This window comes from Calliphora vicina, chromosome 5 (genome assembly GCF_958450345.1).
Source record: "Calliphora vicina chromosome 5, idCalVici1.1, whole genome shotgun sequence".
In the NCBI taxonomy this organism is placed as follows: domain Eukaryota; kingdom Metazoa; phylum Arthropoda; class Insecta; order Diptera; family Calliphoridae; genus Calliphora; species Calliphora vicina.
In genome coordinates, this window is record NC_088784.1 from 71,857,917 (window position 1) to 71,882,027 (window position 24,111).

General features: G+C 31.3%; 1 protein-coding gene across 1 annotated transcript in view; it reads left to right on the forward strand.

Moving 5' to 3' along the window:
• Positions 1-24,111, forward strand: part of LOC135961369 (piggyBac transposable element-derived protein 2-like) — a 164,097-nt gene that overhangs the window by 128,210 nt on the left and 11,776 nt on the right. The gene's annotated exons all lie outside the window — the stretch shown is intronic.

Genomic DNA, 24,111 nt, shown 5'->3' on the forward strand with positions numbered 1-24,111 from the left:
TTTTTATCAGATTTCTTGTGATTGCTACACATGTTTGAATATGAAGAGCTTTAATTACTTTTTTGTATTTGAAGTTGTAGATTTTTGTTACGATTTTTTTTTATTTGTTGCTTTGTCTATTTGACTTTTATTGTAGCCGCTTTAAATGTGAATTTAAGTTCAAAGAACTTTTTTGACGATGGTTCTCTGTTTTTATTACTCTGCACCATGAGTTTACATAATTTTTACATTTTTCATTTGCGACCCCATAAAGTATATACATATGTATATTCTGGATCGTTATATATAGCAGAGACGATATATCCATGTCCATGACTGTATGTTGAAATCAACTTTCCGAAACCTCCTGTTTGACACATTAACTTATCTGCTTAGTCTTGCTTCGGTTGCCATTTAAATTCGAGAAACTTGACAGAGAGGTCAGCTATTACTTAACTAATTCTAAGTAATGTAGATGGTACGAAGTAGTTATTGAAAAGTAAGCTGTTCAGTATTTGCAAGACATTACCAACTTTTAGCTGGGTCATTATAAAACAGGTTGTAAAGTTTTCTAATTTTTTACATATTTTCTACTTGAAATTTTTAAAAACTCCATAAAATTATTACATTTTGCCACACAATCAAATACAACTTTGTTTTATATATGTCTCTTGTTCCTAGAAATAGGTCAACTGTGTGAAATAAAATCAATTTTTTTCAATCTTTAACAATAACGTTGACACATTAAATTTTTTTTTTATTATTTTTATTTGCTATATAAAACCAGGAAATTTATTATTTCTTTAATTCAAATATACATTTGTATGACTGTCTGTGGTGTAAGTATTACATATTAAACATGTATATGATTTGCCAGTTAATAATTATTTGTTTTCTTGTGAAAAATAGATTTCTAATCAAGTATAAATTGAAATTGAATAATTTTGAACGTTGGAAATGAAGCCAGTCGTCAGCCAGCCAGCCAAGCAAACCAACCAATCGACCAACATTCCACACTTGTTGCCATTTGAATCTTTTAGTTTTTTTTTTCTTTTTTAAGTCAAACTTCAAATGCAATTATTATTATTTTAAACAAAATTATTATTATTTGTATTGACTATTCAAATGCTCAGGGGTAACAAAACAATGCTAAAAATAGATGGAAAAAAATAAATAAATAAAGAATTATTTTCAAACAACTTTAAGATAAATGTTGTCTTTTGTTATAATCTCTTTATTATTGCCAGCTACTTTAATTAGGTATATTAAGTTTATATGAATTAAAAGTAACATTTTCAATGTTTTGGTTAAAATTAAAATGAAAAATCGAATAAAATATCTTAATTCGTTTATAACTTCGTAAATACTGTGATTTTAGGGAAAGTAAGCTCAATTTTATATCAAAAATAAAATATTTTATAACAAAAATAGATTTTCAGTATAAAACAAGTAAGAGTGTTATATTCGGCAGAGCCGAATCTTGTATACCCACCATCAATATGTGACAATAAAATATTTTTCTAATATAGGGGTTATATGGGGGGTATATGGTCCATTGGGGAAGCATGGGGAAGTGATGCGCAATTCATAGCCACTCCTTCTCAACAGACAACCACTCCCACCGTCTTTACAGTTTACTGTTATTTGCAAACGAGGCGGTATACCCACAATAGCATGTCTGGATGCTTAGTCAGGGGTAACAAAACAATGCCTGGCACCAGAATCGATTCCTGGCACCAGAATCGGAAGCAGAGGTCCAATCAACCGCTTGCCCTAAACGATTAACGGAACCGAAACAAATACAACCGGAAACAAAGTGAAACAAACCGAAAAACCATTTACGACCTTCTGTCTGAAACATGGATCACGAATTGGAACATGGAATGCAAGCAACATATTCCGCAAATACAGACTCCAACTTCTTGGAATAGCCGAGGCCAAATGGCCCGATACTGGTGAATTCTCTGCCCCCAACGGTTTAAAATTACTATTCTTAGGAAAACGAGAGACCAAAGAAGAAAGAGCGGTGTTGGAATACTTGTATCCAAAGAAGCATATGGTGCTCTGACAGAATGGAAAGCTCACACAAACCTTATCATATCGACCAGATTTGGAACACACGTGAGGTACATAACAGTTATCCATTGCTACGCACCATCAGACGCTGCGGAGTACGAGCAGAAAGAGGATTTTTACAACAGCCTTACCAATTTTGTTTGGTTTTTTTTGGCGCTTCATTATATCTGACTTCAATGCTCAACTGGGCGACAACAACACTGGTATGGAATCGATAATGGGCCGCCACGGAATTGGATCCATGACAAAGAACAGCGGACTGATATCGGGCATCTGCCTCAATCACAGTCTTGTCATTGGCGGCATACTCTTTCCTCATAAGCGGATTCATAAGGTGAGATCAACCAAATTGACCACATCGCCATTAGCAAAAAAGGTCGTGGGTCTCTGCAGGATGTGCGTAAAGGACGTGGTGCGTATATATCGAGTAATCACCATCTCTTAATCGCCACCATACAGCTTAAAGTTGCTGCCATAATGAATGATAAAAATGGTTTCCAGAAGAAATTAAACACCAACAGACTAAAAGACCCTGTCATCAGAAACCGTGTTACCAACGCCATAAGGAACTCCTATCAAGAAGAACAAGACAGTGAGGGAGATAGATGGGCTCACATCAAAAATAACCTGACCAAGTCAGCAAAAAATCACATAGGCTACAGGACCTCGCCCAAGAAGCCATGGTTGACGGAAATCAAGCGGAATCTCATAAATCAGCGTGCAGAGAGAAAGACGGAGTAAACTGTGCCAAAACCAGAACTGCTCTAGTCCAACAAGAATACGCTAGATTGGCCAAAATGGTGTAGAAAAGCGCAAGGGTGGATAAAAGGCTATAGAGAAAACAAATTGCCAACAAAAGCGCAAGCCGCAGTATATACCCATCGCAGCCGAGACTTCTTCCGATCTGTGCATCAATTAATGAATTCCACATTCTCAACCACCAGAACTCTCATGGATAGCAATGATGAAATGACTACTTTTAAAGAAAAACAGATTAAGATATGGGAAAAATACTTACTACACTAAACTTCTCTCCGCACCACCTCAAACACCGATAGAAAGCATATGCACCTGCCTTCAGCACCAGGAGTACAATAAATTTGATACCGCACACCCGAGTATCTCCGAAATATCAATCGCGATTTTATAACTGAATTCCAATAAAGCAACTGGTCCTGATAACATAACTCCATAGTTCTTGAAAGACCGCTGATTACTAAGCGCTGAACTCCTGCATCCGCTAATATCGGACATCTGAGATAGCGAAACACTGACGATTGAATATACGGAGGGGATTATAACTCTGCTGCCGATGAAAGGCAACCTCTCTGATTGAAAGAATTGGAGAGTAATAACGTTATTAAGCGTGGCAACTATCAGACCATGTGTCATCTAGTCTACGGAACGAGCTGGCTCACATAGCTCTAAATGTGCTATTATTGTGTATTATCTTCATTATATTTATAGAAATTTCCAACAAAAAGGTTTGAAAAATACAAACATAACTCTGATTCTACTTGACCATTTTTCCCCATTTTCAATACGAAATATTTCTGATCAACAGAGAATATTTGAGAAAAATGTTCATCCCCCTAATCTGTGATCAATAATATTTTATACCAAAAATCGATTAAAAATGAGCCATTTTTCAAATATTTAGCTTTTATTTATAAACAATATAAATTTATTCAAATTATTGGCCATTGTTAGCTATGGCCTTTTCTCATCTTTCTGGCAACATATAGATTCCGCGCCAAAAGAACTGCTCATCTTTTCCAGCCAACAACGAATCAAGCCAATATCGGATACTCTGTTCCAAAGTGAAGCGTATCCCAGAGAGAGCGTCTTGCTTCGATCGAAACAAATAGTAGTAGTACCAGGTACAGTCTGGACTATAAAACGTGTGAGGCAAAACTTCCCAAGAACTTCATTCGAAATATTACGAATATTACGGTTTCATGTCCGCATATTCTGGTCGTTTTTCGGTCAATGCTCGCTTCAAACGAATTAGTTGCGTTCGATACAGGCTGCCTATGATGGGTCTGGTCAGATTTCAGCAGCTCATAACAGATAGGGCCCATTTGGTCCCACCAAATACAGAGAATTACCTTATTGTCATGGATATTGGCTTTGATATTGATTCGGTTTGTGGCCAGAGAAGCAAGCCGTATCGGCGCGGCTGACGACTAGCCGCTCAGCCAATTTTTTTCAACAAGCCACGCCGCCGCCGAAACACTCGGCTGGTTGGCGGCTCAATTGCTAGCCGATTCTCATTTTTTCTATCGTATTTTATTAAATATTAAGTAACAATTAATTTTTGGTTCTTTTTTAATATCAGTGAATACTAACGAAAATCGGTATTTAATTGAATTAGTGGCAGTGATACCATATATACGCATTTATCTTGTTTTTACTGTTTTGTGAAGCTTAATTAAGATATACATATAAAATCTGAACACATCTATTATTGTCAGGAACCGTAACAGTTATTACTTTTCATAAAAGTTATATTTTTTCACAAAAGAAATATAAAGGGTATTCATTTCCAAAAAAAATACAAATTTTTGTGGATTTTTTTCTTGTATTTGTTGTGTAAAAGTGTCAAAAAATCCATTTATCCTTTATATTTCTCCTTTATATTTCTTTTATGAAAAAATATAACTTTTATGAAAAGTAATAACTGTTACGGTTCCTGACAATAATAGATTTATTTGTTTTGTAATTAATTTTTAATAAATAAAAATATTTTTATTTAAAGTAGCGTTTTGGGTATTTATAAAAAGTAGGAATACTGTTGAGACAAATTGACATGAAAATATTTTATAATTTGCTTAAAAAGCTAATTTTATATTGTTTGAATTCGGCTAAGCTGAATTTTTTTCAGCCGGTAGAAAACTCGGCGTAGAGCCGACTAGCCGCCGCCGCCGAAAATTGTTGCTCATAAGCCGCCGCCGAAATTTTTGAATCGGCTTGCTTCTCTGTTTGTGGCCGGGCTTCTATCATACACTTTCCTACCAAAAAAAATTGCTTTTTAGCTGGCTGGGGGAATTTCAAAGAAAAGTGGAAATAAATCTGTATAGCGAATTTTAATGTAAGTTGCCTTGGGTATAGAAGAGGCACAGTGTAGTTTAATTAATATCAGGAGCCACACAGTGGTTTAGTGGCATGAAATATATGAAAAAACGTACAAAATTATCAAAGGAGGCAAGGTTTGTGGAACTTCTGAGAAGTAAATAAAGGCTTTTTATATAAGTATTAGATATTGTTGAAAACGTCATTACATGAAGATTTATATTTTAGGAAAATTAGATAATTTAATAAATTCTACCTTAGTAACCGAATTTTACAGTTGTAGCTACAATATTTTAGAAACGGTAGCAAAATTTTGGTTGCTTCAACCGAAATTCTTCTTTATCAACTGACTTTCTGTTGATGGAACCCAAAAATTCTATGTGTACAACCGAATCATTCGATTGGTAACAAATTCGGTTGCTATCACGAATCTGTTTTCTCTGTGCATTTTAAATTTCAGCTCATTCGGATAATAAATGATTTTTTTAAAAACTTTGAGACCCAAGGTGTCCAACTTTGAGGGGCAACGTACTGGCCGCTATTAGCGCTAGGATGCTGAGCAACTGCAATTCAACTCGAAAACACCCCAGCTCCAACCATGTGAAATTTCGTAGCAATATCTGAAATAGTTCCCGAGATACCGAATAATTTAAAAAAAAAGTTTTTAAACCACTGTGCTGCGCCGCAAGCTAAACTTACAATTATACCGATTTTATGTTTTATGATCTCTGACAGTTTACGTGGTATTCGCATTTTAAAAGAATTGTACATTTTGGGACTCTCCATTAATACCACCGAACGTTTTCTGTGTCCCGGTGTCCTACATTAGGTTTCATTGCAAAAGCAGTGCTGTGTAGGGTTTTCTATAAATTCACCCACACCAAATTTTACACTTTTCTATTCAGTTTCTCTTATATTATTTAAGTTTTAAGTCAACAACTTTAACAGACAAAGCAATTATTAAATATTAAACAAAAATTATATTAAAAATAGCCCCAGAATAATATTTAGAAAATACAAAAATTGGAAAAAATTATAAAAGTTCCAGAGTAATAAAATCTAACAACAATTAAAAACAAAGAGAGAGAGTTGGTGGGCTCGTACCAACCAGCTCGATAAATATACACTTTGTCTTAGTTCAGACACACAGCTGGTTGTTAGTTCTGATCTCGACAGTAAATAAAACAAAAATAATAAAAACAAATACTCGTATTAAATTACGTTTATTTGCCCAGTACTTTTGAAATAATTTACGCAAACTATTAAATGGGATTAATCACAAATACTCTTATGAGTATTTAGGTAAACGTATCCGTATATACGCGCAACGATATAGAAACGTCTGTGGAATCTTTTTAATATTTATTCAATTTATATTTGTTCTTAATTAAACAATTGGTAGCAATGAGTAATTTTTAAAAGTGAAATATTGGGTAACTTGGTAAATTTTGTGACATGATTTTATCTAAGAAAATTTTAAATATTTTAGACTATATTGAGACAGTTTTTAAATTTATATAAAGCTCTTAAAGGAGAGTATAAACAAACGAAAGCTATTTGTATGATATTTAGACTGTGGGTTCCTCTCCTCCTTTACATGTCCACTAAGAGGAGATTTTTATAAATTCAAAGGTTTTGGGGGTAAAAACGGGTAAATTCGGTAACCTTACATTTCGTAAACAAATACAGATACAATGAATAATTAAAACGCATATTCATTCGTTTCAAAAATGAACGGAGAGGTGTTCGGTACTTTTTTAAAATTCGAACCTTTTAGCGGAGTAATCAGCTGAAAACAGTATTTTGGTACTATTTTTTTAAACCAAATAACATAGATATTAATAAAAAAGGAAATATAAATTTGGTACTTTTTGGAAATTTTTAGGGATAAAAATCGTATTAAATTTTGGTACTTTTTTTCATGTGTTTATTTTATTATGAGCTCCCAATACGACACTGGGATTCACTTGAATACAATTTTTATCATCGCAATGGGGAACAAAAAGTACCAAAAATGAAAAATACATTTTATTCAAACACGAATTTTGATTAAATTTTAGAATGATTTGATTTAGTTGATTTGAATGGTATACTGAGAAATCACAGTGTAGTAATTAAAAGTACTTTCTCCTACTTTTAATGGTACTTCTTTGTATTTTCTTTAACAATGAACTAGAAAACAAGTTATCAGTAGTATTTGTTTGTATTAAATATGCGACCAAATGCAAATTTAGTCTCTGTAGCACAGTGTAACTTTTGCAATATTTTATAAGGATCATTATTAATATTTTGAATATTTTTGAGATTTTTCTCATTAAACATTTTGCATTTGCTTTTCTATTTTTAATTTTCAACTAAAGATTCCCACGTTATAATTTGATTTTTCCAAAATAGTACACAGCCAAACAAAACCAAACAAAAAATAAATATCATGAATTGTTTATTAAATGGAATATAAATCACATAAATTTGTTCGAGAAAAAATAATAATAAAGAAAAAACAGCATTTAATATCTTGTTACTGTCATGAGCTTTACTTTTAGTTAAATGCGGAGGTGCACAAACTTGTAGGCTAAATACACATTTCAAAGGAGGTAGGTTTAATTAAACATTATAAAACGTAATAAATTATACATTACATTACCTTTCCGACGATTCCAAACATTCCTTCAATATTACGCATTTGTAAAACGTTTTTAGCAGTTTAAATAAAAATTCAATACAAATAATAACATGTTGATAAGTTATTGACCGGTAATACTTATGTTTGGTATCCGAAAAGCCAATTCAGTAATACTGCAAATTTACAATATCATTCTCTGGAAGTATATAATTTGGTCCGATAAATTTTACGAAACATTTGTACTAAAAAACATGCCGTAAATCTTACGGAGAATTTTCCTCTCAAACACTGTCAACAATGAATCGTCTAATATTTTCATAGTACATGTTTCAGCAGGACGAGTAAACCGAGTACAGTGTTATCTTTGTCCTTCGAGAGCGGACTTTGCTTCTCAATTGCCTATTAAGCCCAAAGTAACATCTATTAACAATAGTTATTCTCCGCTTGATTTCTAGGCTGACATCGTTGTTGTTAGTAACACTGGCACCTAAATAAATGTCTTTTCTGCTTACTGCTTACCAAATATGTTGATGTCGTCAGCATATTCAAGCAGCATGATATTTTGTTGTAGATAATATCCGTGGTTTTAATTTTTGTTTCTTAATATCTTCTCCATTAGCAAATTGAAGAAATCACACGATAAGGCATCGCCTTGCCTGAAACCTCTCATTATTTTAAAGGGGTCGGAGATGTCGGTCGGAGCGGGAAAGGCATCGCCGCTTTATTATTCTTCAACCAGGCTATAGCTGTTTGTACCTCGACGGTATGTCGATGCCGTCGTCGTTTATTAACGTTTTAGGTGCGGAATTTTAATTTGTGGTATTGTTGAATTTATCACCTCCTTCCATAGCCTAAGTCTGCCATATGCATCCGTTACAATATTCCCATTGGCATCTCTACAGGAAGACGCGCAGCATTTAAATCCTTCAATCTGACACCTTATTTTTTGAAAGAATTTCCGGGTGTTATTCCTATTATGTTGTAGTGCATCTCAAGTTTTCACACTCACGCCTTTCTTGTTTCTTCCGACACTCATCCTTTCTCTTCTCCCTATACAACTGGCTCACAGCATTCCTTTCGACCTGCGTAGCAGCTGTCTGGAGTGTTGCTCGGTATGCATCATTTTTTTCTGCAGTGGCATCGCGATCCTACCCGAGTACCTCATCGGCAGCAGCGCGAATTGAATGGGTCCATTGTTCATCTATAGTAGGAATTATAACATTTTGACAACAATAGCTTCTAGCTATTCTGGATTGTGATTGGAGCTTTGTGGTGTCCAGTTTTCATTTTTATCAGCGCGGGCAGTTTTTAACTTATTGAGGCGTGTTCGGACTTTTGCCGCAACAAGATAGTGGTCCGAATCGATATTTTTATGTCTTCAATCTATCACAACGTGATCATTTTGCTTTCTCGTGTTCTGATCTGGGGAAAACCAAGTATATATATATATATATATAAATTCCCTTCGATCCTATAAGGAGCATAGGGCCTCAACAAAGTTCTTCCAATCAGATCTGTTCATCGCAATAATTTTTACTTCACTCCAGCTTTTATGCATTTTTCTAGCCTCGCTATCAATTTGCACCATTATCCTAGGCAAGCTACAGCAGACCAATCTCTACTCAGCTGGATCAACAACCGATTAACGAAACTGACACAAGGCAATAAAAACAATCGATTGAATATCTATACCAACATCATACATGTATCCGAAGACCCGCTACAGCAGACCAATCATCAACTTAGCCGGAACAAAAAAAAAATGCCCCCAAGTGGGGTAAAAATGCTCCATGGCTGCATTTATGAACGTGTTCCTTGTTAATTGCCAGTCTTTCCGTTCCCCATGGATTGTTGTTAACAACGATTCGTTTAAGGACCTTAAGTAATTCGATGAGACAGAAGGGATTTTCAGTCCATTTACATCCAACCTCTTTGATACACATGGGGCTATCTAGCTGCTAGCTTTATACGTACGCTTGCAATGAGTAAGTGATGATCACTGGCTATGTCAGCACCTCTTTTGTTTCGCACATCCAACAGAGAACCTGGAGATAGCTATATGATCTATTTGATTCTCCGTAACATGGTCAGGTGATATCCACGTTATCCACATATAGAGTGCCTCCTATGACCAGACTGTTTTCCGCGCACATGGGAAAACCTCGATTTTTGGCTTATTTTGTATCTATATCTGGATTACTAAGTCATTAATATAGACAATATGGATATCTTATGATAGATATTTCAAAATCCATTTCAACAATGTATATAAGGCTATAGTATTTGGACCCACAATGGGTCAAAATCGGGAAAAATATTTGTTTAACCGCGTGTTTTACCAAAAAAAATTGTTTACCAAAAATTTCAAAAAAATTAAAAAAAAATATTGATAAAAAAAATTCGAAAAAATATTCATTTTTTTAACTTTGAAAAAAAATTAAAATTTTGAAAAAAAAAATTTAATTTTGTTTACCTTAAAATATTTAAAATTTGTATTTAAAATTATAATTTGGTATAAGATTCGGCTCAGCCGAATCTTACTTCATTTAACTGGATTCTCTGTGAATTAGGACCACTTGTTGGCACACACCAGCCTAATATTTTCTTGAATAATAAAATTCAAAAATCACTCACATACAATAAATATAATTTGAAAACAATGCCATATAAAGAAGACCTTTATGGCTCAAATATTCATTTTTTTCGCAAATTTTTTTTTGTTTAACAATAAAATATTTGATATTTTAGCATTTACGTGGATTTTGGCCAAAAATACATAAATAAAGTGACAATTTATAATAATAGTGTTTTATTATTTAGTTAAACATGCATGTACGAGTGAGTATAAAATTTCTACCAAACATACTACACTCAAAGAAAATCTATTTAACTCTATTTATAATTATATTTTACAATATTTAGATGCATTAATCGAGTATTCAAATGCAGAATATTTTTGGGAAAACCAATTTTGACAAGTGTATGGAAAATTTAACTCCTTCTCATGGTGGCATTAGAAATAATGTCGTGATATCTGGCAACAACAATAACGAACACAAAAAAAGTATTTTATTAATGTTGTGATGTTGTATGTAGTACGTCTGATGTTGTACGTAGATGTATGATGCAGCTCGTCTGCATACAATAAATGGATAAATCATCATAACGATTAGTTTTATATTTAAAACTATTGTTGTTTGGCATGTACAATATCTATGTATATTTCAGCTTGAAGTAGATGTTGCACTGAGGCATTTACAATTATTTTTTTTCAGTTTGTTGCAAATTTACAGAGCTGTCTGTCTGTCTGTCTGTGTCTGCTATGCTATTGTTTCTCCTTTGCAGCCACCACCAAGTGTTTGTAAAGAAGATTTGCCACGTATTGTTTGGGTTTTGGAACTTCTCTTATTACATGCTTAAATAAAAGGCCAAATGTTTAAACACATTTTTTGTTTTCAAATGCATATTTTTCACAAATATTTAAAAGAATGTATTTTTAGAAAGGGGTTCCAAAATCTACCACTTGGCAGGATAGTTGTCTTTTACAATGCACCATCTACTTAATAGTTAAATTTTTTCAATCTATTTTGTCTTCATACTCTTCTATATTAATAATCTCAATATTATTTAAACTCTTTACTCTTTTAACTCTCTGCCATTTTATGTAATTTCAACTTAGCCAGCCAGCCAGCACCAGTGTGAATTATCACGAGTTCAATAAGTTTCAATTGATATTAATCCTCAAGTTTTCAGATTTGTTTTCATCATCATTATCATCATCTTCGTCGTTGTCTTCTTCATTTTATTCCTATTCAAATAAAACAATACAAAGAAACCAAATACACAAAACAGTCTTTAGTTTTAAAAAAAAATCATTATTTTTTTTTTAATGATCATATTAAATTTAAATAAATTTTGTTATTTTGATGTGTGGGAAGTAGTTGTTTGTACGAAAAGTAAAAAAAAATATATAAAAAAGCAATTATTATTCTTGTTTTTTAAGTGTTATTATTTATAATGAAAATATTAACAAATAATTTACAATTTTCATAAAAAATTATTAGTTAATCATAAAAGTCATTTAGATAGAATTTATGATGATTTAAACTTAAACAGTTTTAATATTTATTTGCTTTTGATCAGACAATCAGACACACATTTTGAAAAATGATATTCTCAAGAGTTAAATCATTATATGAAGGCATTTTTATACATTTTATAATTTGTGACTTTGCTAAATTATACATCATGAATTCCACCTACGAACGCTCAAGTTGTTGACCTTGGGTCTTTCGATTTTAACCATATTGGGTAAACACATACCCTTTGGATTCTTTTGAACATTTAAATTTTTATTCTTTTGAATTTCGATAAACTCACCATTATATTCTCGATTTAATTTTTTTTTTAAAAAATTAACTTTCCAAAAAGTGCATGCAAATGCATTTTTAAAAATGTTATCCACGAAAAATTTTAATTTGTTTTGTAAATTTTTTCGGAGGTTAATTTGGTCAGGGAATTTTTTTGGTTTCTGATCATAGAGATATACGAGGAACTCCTACACATTTTGCCAAACGTTTCTCCAATTTTGTTATCCCTTACAAATAATAACATTTGTCGAGGTCATCAAAATAGGTATTATCACGAGGGGAGGGTATTATGCGTTTGTGCAGATGTTTGTAACGTCCAAAAATATTGGTCTATCACCCACCTTTAAGTATACCGATCGACTTAGAATCACTTTCTGAGTCGACTAAACGATGTCCGTCCGTCCGTCTGACTGGTTGGCTGGCTGGCTGTCCATGTAAACCTTGTGGGCAGAGTACAGGTCGCAATTTTGAAGATATTTGACGAAATTTGTTACATATTATTTCTTCAGCTCAAGGACCAAGCCTATTGAAACTGGCTGAAATTGGTCCATTATTTCACCTAGCCCCCAAACAAATGTCCTCTCGAAATTGGACTTTATCGGTCATAAATGTTGAATTTATATATGTATCTACACAAATTTCGCTCCAAATAAGTTTCATATATACAAAATTCATGTCACCAAATTTTGTTACGATCGGTCTATAATTAGTCATAGCTCCCATATAGATTCGCTTCCGAAAATCACTTAAACGTGCATAAATCTCCTAAAAATGTTGGTATATACACAGGAATAACAGGAATAACTTTCATTAAGACATAAATCACACGACCTAATTTCAAGGTGATCGGTCCATAATTGGTCATTGCACCCATATAAGGCCCACTTCCGAAAATAACTCAAAAATATAAATTATTGAAATTTTAAAAGAAAAATGTTTTTGCTCTTTTACTTAGTGTAGGGTATTATATGGTCTGGCTTGACCGACCATACTTTCTTACTTGTTTTTTTTGAGCTGGTTTCATCGTTCGGGTCAAAACTCTTTCCGCCGAGACATTTCTTCAGGTTTGGAAACAAGAAATAGTCACTTGGGGCTAAATTCTGAGAATAGGGCAGATGAGGGAACAATTCGTAGCCTATTTCATGGATTTTTGCCATGGAAACTGCTCATTTGTAACCCCTTGCGTTGTCTTGGGAAAAAGTAACCCTTTTCTTGGTTAATGAGGTCGTTTTTATACCCTTCACCTTCACAATATAATTTTCCGACCCTATAAAGTATATTTATTTTGGATCCTTATAGATAGCGGAGTTGATTAAGCCATGTCCGTCTGCCTGTCTGTTGAAATCAACTTTCCGAAGCCCCCAAATAACTTGCATACACGATGTCTCCGAAATTCGTCCGGCTCCTTTGATATTTAAAATCCAGAAAATCGGTCCACAAATGGCTGAGATATATGGAAAAAACCAGTACAACCTCGATTTTTGACCTATATCTGGATTACTATGTCATTAATATAGACAATATGGATATCTAATGATAGATATTTCAATGACCTTTGCAACGACGGTTATAAGACCATAGTAAGTTGGAGCTACAATAGGTCAAAATCGGAAAAAATATTTTTTAACCCGAATTTTTTTTTTCACCAAAAGTTTTTTTTTAAGAACAATAAAAAATGTTTCAAATAAAAAAATAAAATTTTAAAAAACCATTGGAATCAATTTTTTTTTTCCAAAAAATTCAAATAAATACTTTGGCAAAAAAAATTTTGTTTACCTAAAAATATTTAAAATTTTTATTTTTAAGTATAATTTAGTGAAGGGCTCAGCCGAATATAGCTCTCTTACTTATTTTTTTTTCAAATCCTCATAAAAATTAAACAAATAAATTGACATTTTTGAAGGTAGCCAATGTGGATTAAAAGTAAATCAGAAAAAACTTATACACACTATTCCAGCCAAAAATTATCCTTGGACCAACAACTTATTAATTTTTATAATTACGTTAGCTTTTAAAAATATGCCAAATGTTATCTTTTCTAAATCATTCGTTTTCAACTCTTATTTCGGACAAAATTGAGAGCGAAAAAAAGTTACATGAAAAAATAATTAAAACTTTTCAAAAAAAATTAGCAAAAGATGGGCGGGTTGTTCATCTCGTCATATTGTTTTAAAAGCCACTAAACAGTATAAGGCAGACTTGAACATTGAAAGAAAACCTGGATCAGGAACAAAAAAAAGATCCAACAGATATTGGTAAGTCAAACGAAGTCGAAAAAGAAAAGCAGCTCGTAGAGTTAAATGATGTGATACTTTTGTGAGCGGGACCAAAGGTGAGCTCTTGTAAAAAAAGAATTAAAAAATACAGGAAAGTTATGCCAGGACATGTCGGATTTTAAGCATAAGTGGGCCACCTCGTCCAAAAAGGCAACGAAAGCAACTATAAAATCCTTAATGGGAGGATTTCCGCAAAAATTGGGAAAATTTATAAATATCGAGTAATATGACAATAATGAATTTGAACAATAATTGAATAAATTTACGTACTTTTGAGTATTTTTTAATTGAACGGTTTAAGTTTTATTTAACTTAATACATGTATACGTTTTTTCTGGCTCACTCTTTATACCGCGTACAAAAACGGTTGTCATGACTCTATTGGCTGACAAACCCACCATGGCCTTCTTCGACTCCGATTCTGCAATCCTCTGTTTTGACTGCTGCTTGGTCTCTGTCGAATTGTGGAGGATCCACGTTTCGTCCACTGTTATGAAACCGCGAAGTTGTCACATGATTGTGTTTGTGGTCTATTGTGATCAAACGCGGCACCCATCTTACGGAAATCTTACACATGCCCATCATTCAAAATTGAAACCATTGTGGAAGCCATTTGAGATTCCATGGCTTCCACAATCTCTCGCACTCTCAATCTCAATCGCACACTCAATCAAGAGGGTGCTGTGGCTTAATTGGTTAGCGCGTTTGATCATTAAGCATGATATGGTATTTGTGGCCTGGGTTCGATTCCCAGCCGCTGCCAATCAACAACATCAGTTTATAATAATTATTAGTTTACTAATAACTAATATTAGCATATTAATTGCCTGAGTGTTACTTCTTTTTTAAAAAAAAAAAAAAAAATCTCTGAGAGGCCAACAACATATCGAGAATTTTTACAATTGTTTCGGGAGTAGAGATCTCAACTGGTCGTCCATAACGTTCGGCATCTTCCGTGCTTGTACGGCCACCACGAAATTCAGTAAACCACTTTTTTACCATTGAAATTGATGGATCAGGTTTGAGTGATGATTTTTATACCCTTCGCCATGAGTGGCAAGGGTATATATAAGTTTGTCATTCCGTTTGTAATTTCTACATTTTTCATTTGCGACCCCACAAAGTATATACATATATTCTAGATCGTCTGTCCGTCTGTATGTTGAAATCAACTTTCCGTAGCCCCTAAATAACTTACATACATGATTCATACATCAATATGTCGGGTTGCTATTTACATCATTACAAAATCGTCCCTCAAATGGCTGAGATATAAGGAAAAAACCGGGAAACCTCTATTTTTGGCCTATTTTTTTTCTACATCTGGATTACTATGTCATTAATATAGATAGATATGATAGATATTTTAAAGTCCATTACAACTATGTATATAAGACCATAGCAAGTTGGACCTACAATGAGTCAAAATCGGGAAAAATATTTTTAACCCGAATTTTTTTTCATCAAAAATTTTTTTTTGTCATAAATTATTTTTCCAAAAAAAAATTAAAAAAATTTAAAAAAAAATTTGGAAAAAAATTAAAAAACAATTTCGAAAAGAAAAAATTTTAAAAAAAAATTAAAAAATCTTTTTATAAACAAATTTCGAATAAAAAAATTTAAATTTTGTTTACCTAAAAATATTTAAAAAAAATATTATTTTTAAGTATAATTTGGTGAAGGGTATCTAAGATTCGGTACAGCCGAATATAGCTCTCTTACTTGTTTAATGAGCACACGAAATTCACTTTTTCCATTTTCTCCTCAAGTTACGCGGTAGTCCGCTACCAATGGCTAATAAACACAAACTACATGACGCAGCTTATTCAAATTTTGACATGAGTCGACAGATGCCTGTTGATAGTAATAATATTGCCCTTTCAAGTTAAGTCACGGACTTATTTTGGAAATAAATCTTTTTGTAACTCTTCGCCATCTATTTTTGATAAAATTCTGTTTGTGGATATCACATACTGTAACACGACAATTTAATTTTTTTAATTATTACAAAACTTTATTGTATATGTCTGGAATCTACTAGCCCCAGATTACTACCACTCTGGCAGAGACCCGATTCATGTCTTCTCTAAATTTCCGAAAAATTCACTTGAAAAATCAATATTTAACATAAATTGTTGGTGTAAAAAATATATCTCCAATATTTCCTCCCCCCAAACCGAAATGGTTTAATATAAAAAAACGAAAAAAAGAAAAATGTAAAATAAATTCTACTTTATTTGGACCAACTAGTTGATGGGTAAAATATTAATCTTTTATATTAATTATCCAATCAATTACCTTCATGTACACACTTTAACCATTCCGCTAAACAAACTGAAATTTTCAAATACTCACGTACCCAGTTGTACGAGTATTTCGGATTAGATATATCTATCTATCTATGTAAGTAAGTATGTATTCATATTGAAATAATCAAGTCAATCAATAAATTGTAATAACAATTAATTCGTGCTAAATATAATTAATATTATTTAATTATAAAATGCAATTATAAATTGTTTTAATTGCAATTGTTTAAGACGTACAAACAATAGTTAATAATTCTTAAATTAAACTTAGTAAAAGTCGTTGATTTCTATATAGATATTGTATTTGTTTTGTGGTATGGGTTAAATGCTATGGTGAGTGTATGTATCTGCAAATAGATTTGTATCTATGTGGTTTAAAGTATAAATTGAATGAAAACTAAAAATGTTAACAAAAATATGAACAACAATAGCAACAGCAGGGGCAACATTAGTAAGTTGTGTCTCGGATATAATTATTACATTGTTTACAAGTACATTAATTTGCTAATTTGACGCTTCATACTAAATAGGAAAATATATTAAATTGTTAGAAATATATGATTTGGGGTGTAGCAAAAAGATGTGGAATAATTTATAGAAAAATCCTGGAATCTATAAAATTCACGATTGAGAATGAACTTAAAATTTGAGAATAATATATATATATATATATTCATGAAAATCGGCACAAAAATATATAACATTTCGTTATCTTTTCATTAGAAATTCCAAATATTGAAAAATTTGACCTTTGATCTTCACGATTCAAAGGTTATCGTTTTCCGATTTTAGTAAAACTTTCAGAACATATTTAAAATTACAAGGACTATAATATTATGAATAGGTTTTACTTAAAATTTATAACAGTAAGGAAATTGGACTCATTCGCCTAAATATGGACAAAAAATTAGTTTTTCTTGAAAAACGCAAAATTTAAATCACAGGTACGGAAAAACTGTAAGAGGTATTGACATAATTTTTTCATTTTTCATAAAGTTGTATTCATAAACGATTAATAGCTTAAAATACCTTTGATAAACAATTGTTAAATGTACAAATTTTATAGTAGGTTCGACCCTACTTTAAACCTACTTTAAGGAATTATTTTTGCTTTTTATCTTAAAAAAGAGGATTTTAAAGATAAATTTGGAATAATAGATGATACTATTGCAATTGCTAAACACAATTTCCACTCCGCTGGCGATTAAGTTCCATTTTAATAGTATATGATTTTGTTTGATATTCCTTCGGCAATGAACTATATGAGGTTCTCAAGTGAGTTTGATTGGCATTTTTGTCATTTACTTTTAACCTGCAACGCCATATAGTAATAAAATGTTTAAACATTGTGGATGAAGGTCAACAGAATCTAATATACCCACTCCGGAATTAAAACTATGTGTTTCCACATAGAAATTGATTAAATTTTGTTAAAATTTAACAAAATGTCAATAAAAATAAATTAATAAAACAAATTGTAAAACAGTGATGTTTATTTTATCACAGAATATTCGTCATTCGAATACTTTAAATAATAATTGAAATAAACTATATAAAAAAGTTTGTACATTAATACATTTTAGCTTAATATAAATTTACTAGAATCAGATATACATTTTTTTATCTAAATATTAGTTGTTATCTTCAAAAATGTATTATTACTAAAAACAATTAATGAAAAAAATAAAATTAACGAATATTTTATCCTAATTGAAAGCAACACTAACAACAAAAAAGGGGAAATAAATGAGAAGCATTGCCAGCTTAGACAAAAATCAGTACATTAGTTATTGTACCGTTATCAAACTTTTATGAATACAATACTTTTATAAATGGTTTTTAAAGCTAAAGTGTTCGTTAACAAAATTGTGTTTTAAATCTACAATAAGGTTTTTTTATGCATATAGCCGTAAATGTTTTACTTTTGTATTTAAAAATAATACGAGGTAATGAAACACAGGTTTTTGGATAAAAAATTATTTAATTTTCCAACATAGTCTCCTTTGAGTTCTTGCTCTTTGTCGAACGTTACTCAAATTTGTTTATCTCTTCCAAAAAATAAGATTTTTTCGAGGTATTTTTTGTGAGATGATTTCATCGGTGGGGAGATATTTCTTCATGTCACTCACTCTTGGATTTTTACCATGGAAACTGCACGTATGTGTACCCTGTTGTCCACCCGATTGTGACCAAATGCGACAACCATCTTACGGAAAGCTTTATCATACCCAAGTGATCATTCAAAATATAAACCACTGAGTCATGTGAGATGCCTATGGTTTCCACAACCTCTCCCACTTTCAATCTCCGATTGGCCAACACCATATCGTGATTTTTTTAATTGTTTCGGGTGTAGAGACCTCAACTGGGCGTCCAAAACATTCGCCATCTTTAATGCTTGTACGGCCACAATGAAATTCAGTAAGCCACTTTTTTTACCATTGAAAGTGATGGTGCAGAGTTCCCATAGTATTTATCAAGCTTAGCCTTTATTTGAAAAATAATGCTTAATGAGTAGACGATATTCACTTTTTTCCAATTTCTCCTCAACTCAAAATTTATGAATACAAAATCATCGAAAAAATTATTTGTATTATTAGAAAATCAAATTTTTTTAGACGATGAAATTGTATTATCATACATACGTTTTTGACAAATATTAATACTCACCCAGCAAAAACTTAGTAATAGCTTGCAATTAATCAGTGACTAATACATACCACCTGCATTACTTACAAGTAGTCATATAATGACTAATTTATTATCTGTTATAAAGGGTCTTCCAATAGGGACTTCAGTACTTTGAAAGTTGATAGCCGCTATATTGTTGAAGCTACATCTGTCGAATTGGCTGTCATTTATTCAGTTTGTTTTGGCAAATCAACATGAATGGTTATAGCGTACAAATGATAAACAAGTTTTATCAAAATGGCTGTTCTATTCGGGCAACGTTCCGCAGGAGATGCCCATTTCTCGATGAATTGTTACGTTAAGAAACAAAATTGTCGTATTTGCGACGATACAAATCCACATGAGATCCCAGTGCATCCCGAAAAAGTCACTGGCGGAGTCAGGTCAAGGAACTGAAAAAAAGTGGAAATAAATCTGTAACTACTAAACGTATAGCCCAATTTTAATAAAATTTCCCATGGTCATAAAGGAGATGTTGATAAGTTTAAGTTTTATTAATTTGAGTTTAAAACAGAAGGGGGTGCCGAGACACATGGCACCTAGGGTATATCAAAAATTATAAATGATGCCAAATTTTTGTTCTTAATTCGATTTGAAAGATTTGTATATATGTATATAGAATCTACTAGAAGAGGCCTACAAAAAACATTGCTATAGCGATATATTATCTCTTATAGTTTACGAATTATTCTCATTTTAAAATATTAGTTTTTTACCCTTCACCTTCATGAGAAGGGTATATATATGTATGAGCTTGTCATTCCGTTTGTAATTTCCACATTATACTTTTCCGGCCCTATAAAGTATATATATTCTGGATCCTTATAGATAGCGGAGTCGATTAAGCAATGTCCGTCAGTCATGCAGTCTGTCTGTTGAAAACAAATAACTTACATACACGATTCATACATCAATATCTCCGGAATTCTTCCGGCTCGGTTGCTATTTAAAATCGGTCCACAAATGGCTGAGATATATATATACCAGACAACTTCGATTTTTGACCTAAGATGGATTACTAAATCATTAATATAGACAATATGGATATCTAATGATAGATATTTCAAAGACCTTTGCGATGACGTATATAAAACCATAGTAAGTTGGACCTACAGTGGGTCAAAATCGGAAAAAAATATTTTTTGACCCGAATATTTTTTTTTTCACCACAAGTTTTTTTCGTTAAATATTAAAAACAAAAATTTTTAAATAATAAAAAAAAAAAATAAAAAAACAACAAAGGAAAAAACAACTTTGGAAAAAAAATAAATTTTGTTTACCTAAAAATATTTAAAAATTTTATTTTGAAGTATAATTTGGTGAAGGTTATATAAAATTCGGCACAGCTACATACCTTAGTCTGCTTTTTAACTAATAACGGATCCAAATCTTTCCCGATTTTTTAGAATTAACAACAAATTGTGCATTTAAATTAAAAAAAGGATTTTTTCGCGAAATTTTTTACAAAAAAGTATTTACGTTAATGTTTACTTATACAGAAAATAAAAACAAAATAAATAATGTGATAATATTTTGTCTGAAAGGAAACATTTTGGGAAGTACTACAGAAGAAAAGTAATTTCAAAAGTAGACCTATTTTTTATGTAAATTTCAAATTTTTGCCAAATTTTCTTTAATCGCATAGCTGCTTTCGTATAATTGAAACCTCTATTGTATGACCCAACTAGGGTAACTAATGATCGTTCGATTAATCGTATAATTTCTTACGAATAATTATTCGAACAATATTATGTAGAATAATCGAATAACGGCCATTTTCACAATGTACGATTAAAAGTTAACGTGAACTTTAACCGCAAGTTAGGCTAATATGAATTTCACAATGTACGATTAATTCTTAACTGACACTATTTAACAACAAAGTTGCTGTTAAATATAACCGAATAAATTTCGCCGGTTAGTATCTTAATTGTAAGAAATATAATAAAAGAACATGGAAAAACATTTATATTTTTGTAATATTTATAATTTTTAAAAGTGTAAAGTGAAGAAAAGTAAATTTTGCACGGGGTGATCCATATACCACGCGGATATTGCACTTACAAACCAAACAACAAATGTGCACTTTTCCTTGTTGGTTTTCAGTAATTGTTGTTCAGTTTGTTCTGTAAATTTTACATTTAGGAACCTTAATATTTTTGAGTTTTATACGTTTTTTTTATTATACCACTAAGAAAACACAAATTATTATTTTTTATGCCGTCTTTTAGACAATTTTTTATATTTCAATCTTTCATTACACTATTTTTCGTAAACAAATGTATGCATTATTGCCATACTTTCTACTGAATGCTTTGGTTAAGTAATCAAATGATGGTGAAACGTAAATCGGTAACCGTTGGTTAAATGGTCACCGTTAAACAAACCGACAGTTAGTTAATTTTCCGGTTAAAATGAAATAATCGTACATTGTGAAAATGGCCGTAAAACGAATAAATGTTCATATATGTATATTTAAATTTATTAAATTGCTTAAAATTTTTCATAATTCCAAATTTAAATAAGTAATAATGACACACAAATATTGTATTGTTTCTGAAATTCGACAAATAACTAAAGAAAAAGGGACTTTCGATCACTGTAGATGAGTGTTCCGATAGCTCCTTCTTCAAATATATAAATATTACTGCAAGAAGTTACAATTCTAAAAAACAAATCTTTCAAAATTTTTAACTTAGGACTTGAAACTATGAAAATAAAAGGTACGGAATAAAAAATTTGTTATTTAGCTGGCGAAATATTAGAAGAATCGCAATTAATAATCAAAATATTAACTTAGATTAAAGTGGAGTTTAATGTGATGGAGAATGTGATTTTGAAACGGTCGTCGAAAGTGATATTGAGGATGACATTTATAAGGATTATAATAGATGAAGGCCATGATCTTAAATTATAAATAATTTAGAAATAGTGAATAATTAATTTACTAAAGAATTAGTTACTCAATTTAAAACCCGAATTAATGAACGACATAAAAAAGTTCTTAATACGTTGTTTATATTGTATTTGAATTCAGGATCATGTCCAACTAGCTCAAATTTGTTAAAGCATAGATCCAAAACGGAAACTAAAGGGTTTGCTAGTCAATTGTTTTGTAGATTGTTCGGGAGCTAATCCGATCAGAATATTTCTGTTGAACATTTATTGATGGACTTTGTTTTCCAATGTTTTTTTAACATTATCAATACTTGAATTGTTAACTTTAACGTTATTTTTTGTTTTTCTTTAACAATAAAATATTAAAAAACCGGCATCAAAACTTCATTCTTTACTTTTTTAAAAAAATTTAAATTATTCGAATAATTCGATTAATTTTAAACGTGTGATCGAATTATTCGAACAAGATAAAATCTCTTATTCGAATTATTCGTTTTATTCGAACAAGAGAAAAATCGAATAATTCGATTACCCTAGACCCAACATGTTGCTAAATATTTTGCAAGTGGAATTTATAGCCCGAGCCTCGATACCGTGAAAAATTTATTCTATCAATTTTTTAATTCTTAAAAAGTTTATAAATTTTTGAACAGATAACAGAATTTTCTACATGTTGATATATAATATATATATCATTAATTCATCTTGTAGTGTTCTTAGATGGTTAGTAATGCAGTAATTTAATTTAAAAAAACTGATTTTGAAACATATATTCAATGTAGGGTATTATATGGTCGGGCTTGACCGACTATACTTGCTTACTTCTTTACTTTTTTTATTTTTATTAAGAGTTTTTATTGAAAATGTATTTCATTTGAACATACCCTGTGCTATCGATTATAATCGATTGTTATTGTTCGATTATATCTGTCTATACATATTTAGAAACAGTGATGATCGATCTCAATTCACTGTAAATATAACTACAATAACTAAATAAGAAAATCAATTAAATTAATAGTTCATTTCCCAGCAAAAACTTTGTTTACAATTTGATGGCTACCTGTATTCATTAGTAACTGTATTGGTTAATCTCGATATAACTTTATATCGACCGCATAAGAACATATGTGCAATTCCATATTATCTTACGTGACATTTGTACGCCTATAGAGTGGAATAGATTTTGCAAAAATAAGAGTATCTGAAAAATAATTTATGTTCCATTCAGAGAGTACTGTATGTATTTCAAAATAATAAAAGTCTTTCGAAATATTGTTGCCCAAAATATCGAGCGAAATAAGGGTATATCGTACGTGACATAAAACGGAAATCATTTTGAGGTACATGTAGAAATATGCGTAAAATTTGCGAATCGTGAGAGGCGTTATGTTTTGTTTTAATTTCTTACACTAAACCAAATATTTTTCCTTTACAATCAGTCATATTTAAATAAAAACAATATTTGGATGATTTTATAATAAATAAAATTTAATATCGTACGTGACAGATTTTTCTCTTATAATAAAACAATATATATTCTGTAAATATATGTATACAACAACTTAAAAAAATGAAAAGAAAATATACATTCGGTTTCAATAAACAATTTGATAATAGCTAAAAAACAATCAGAATCAAATTCATTTCATACTACATGCTAATTGGGAGCATAGTTTTCGCCGCAATTTTAGCCTAAAACATACCAATTAAATTAAAAAATTAAATATAGTCAGTTTAAACTATTACTTTTGCCATTAAAATGATGTAATAAGCTCTAAATACTTTCACATAGTAATATTTTAGAGTTTTCTGCT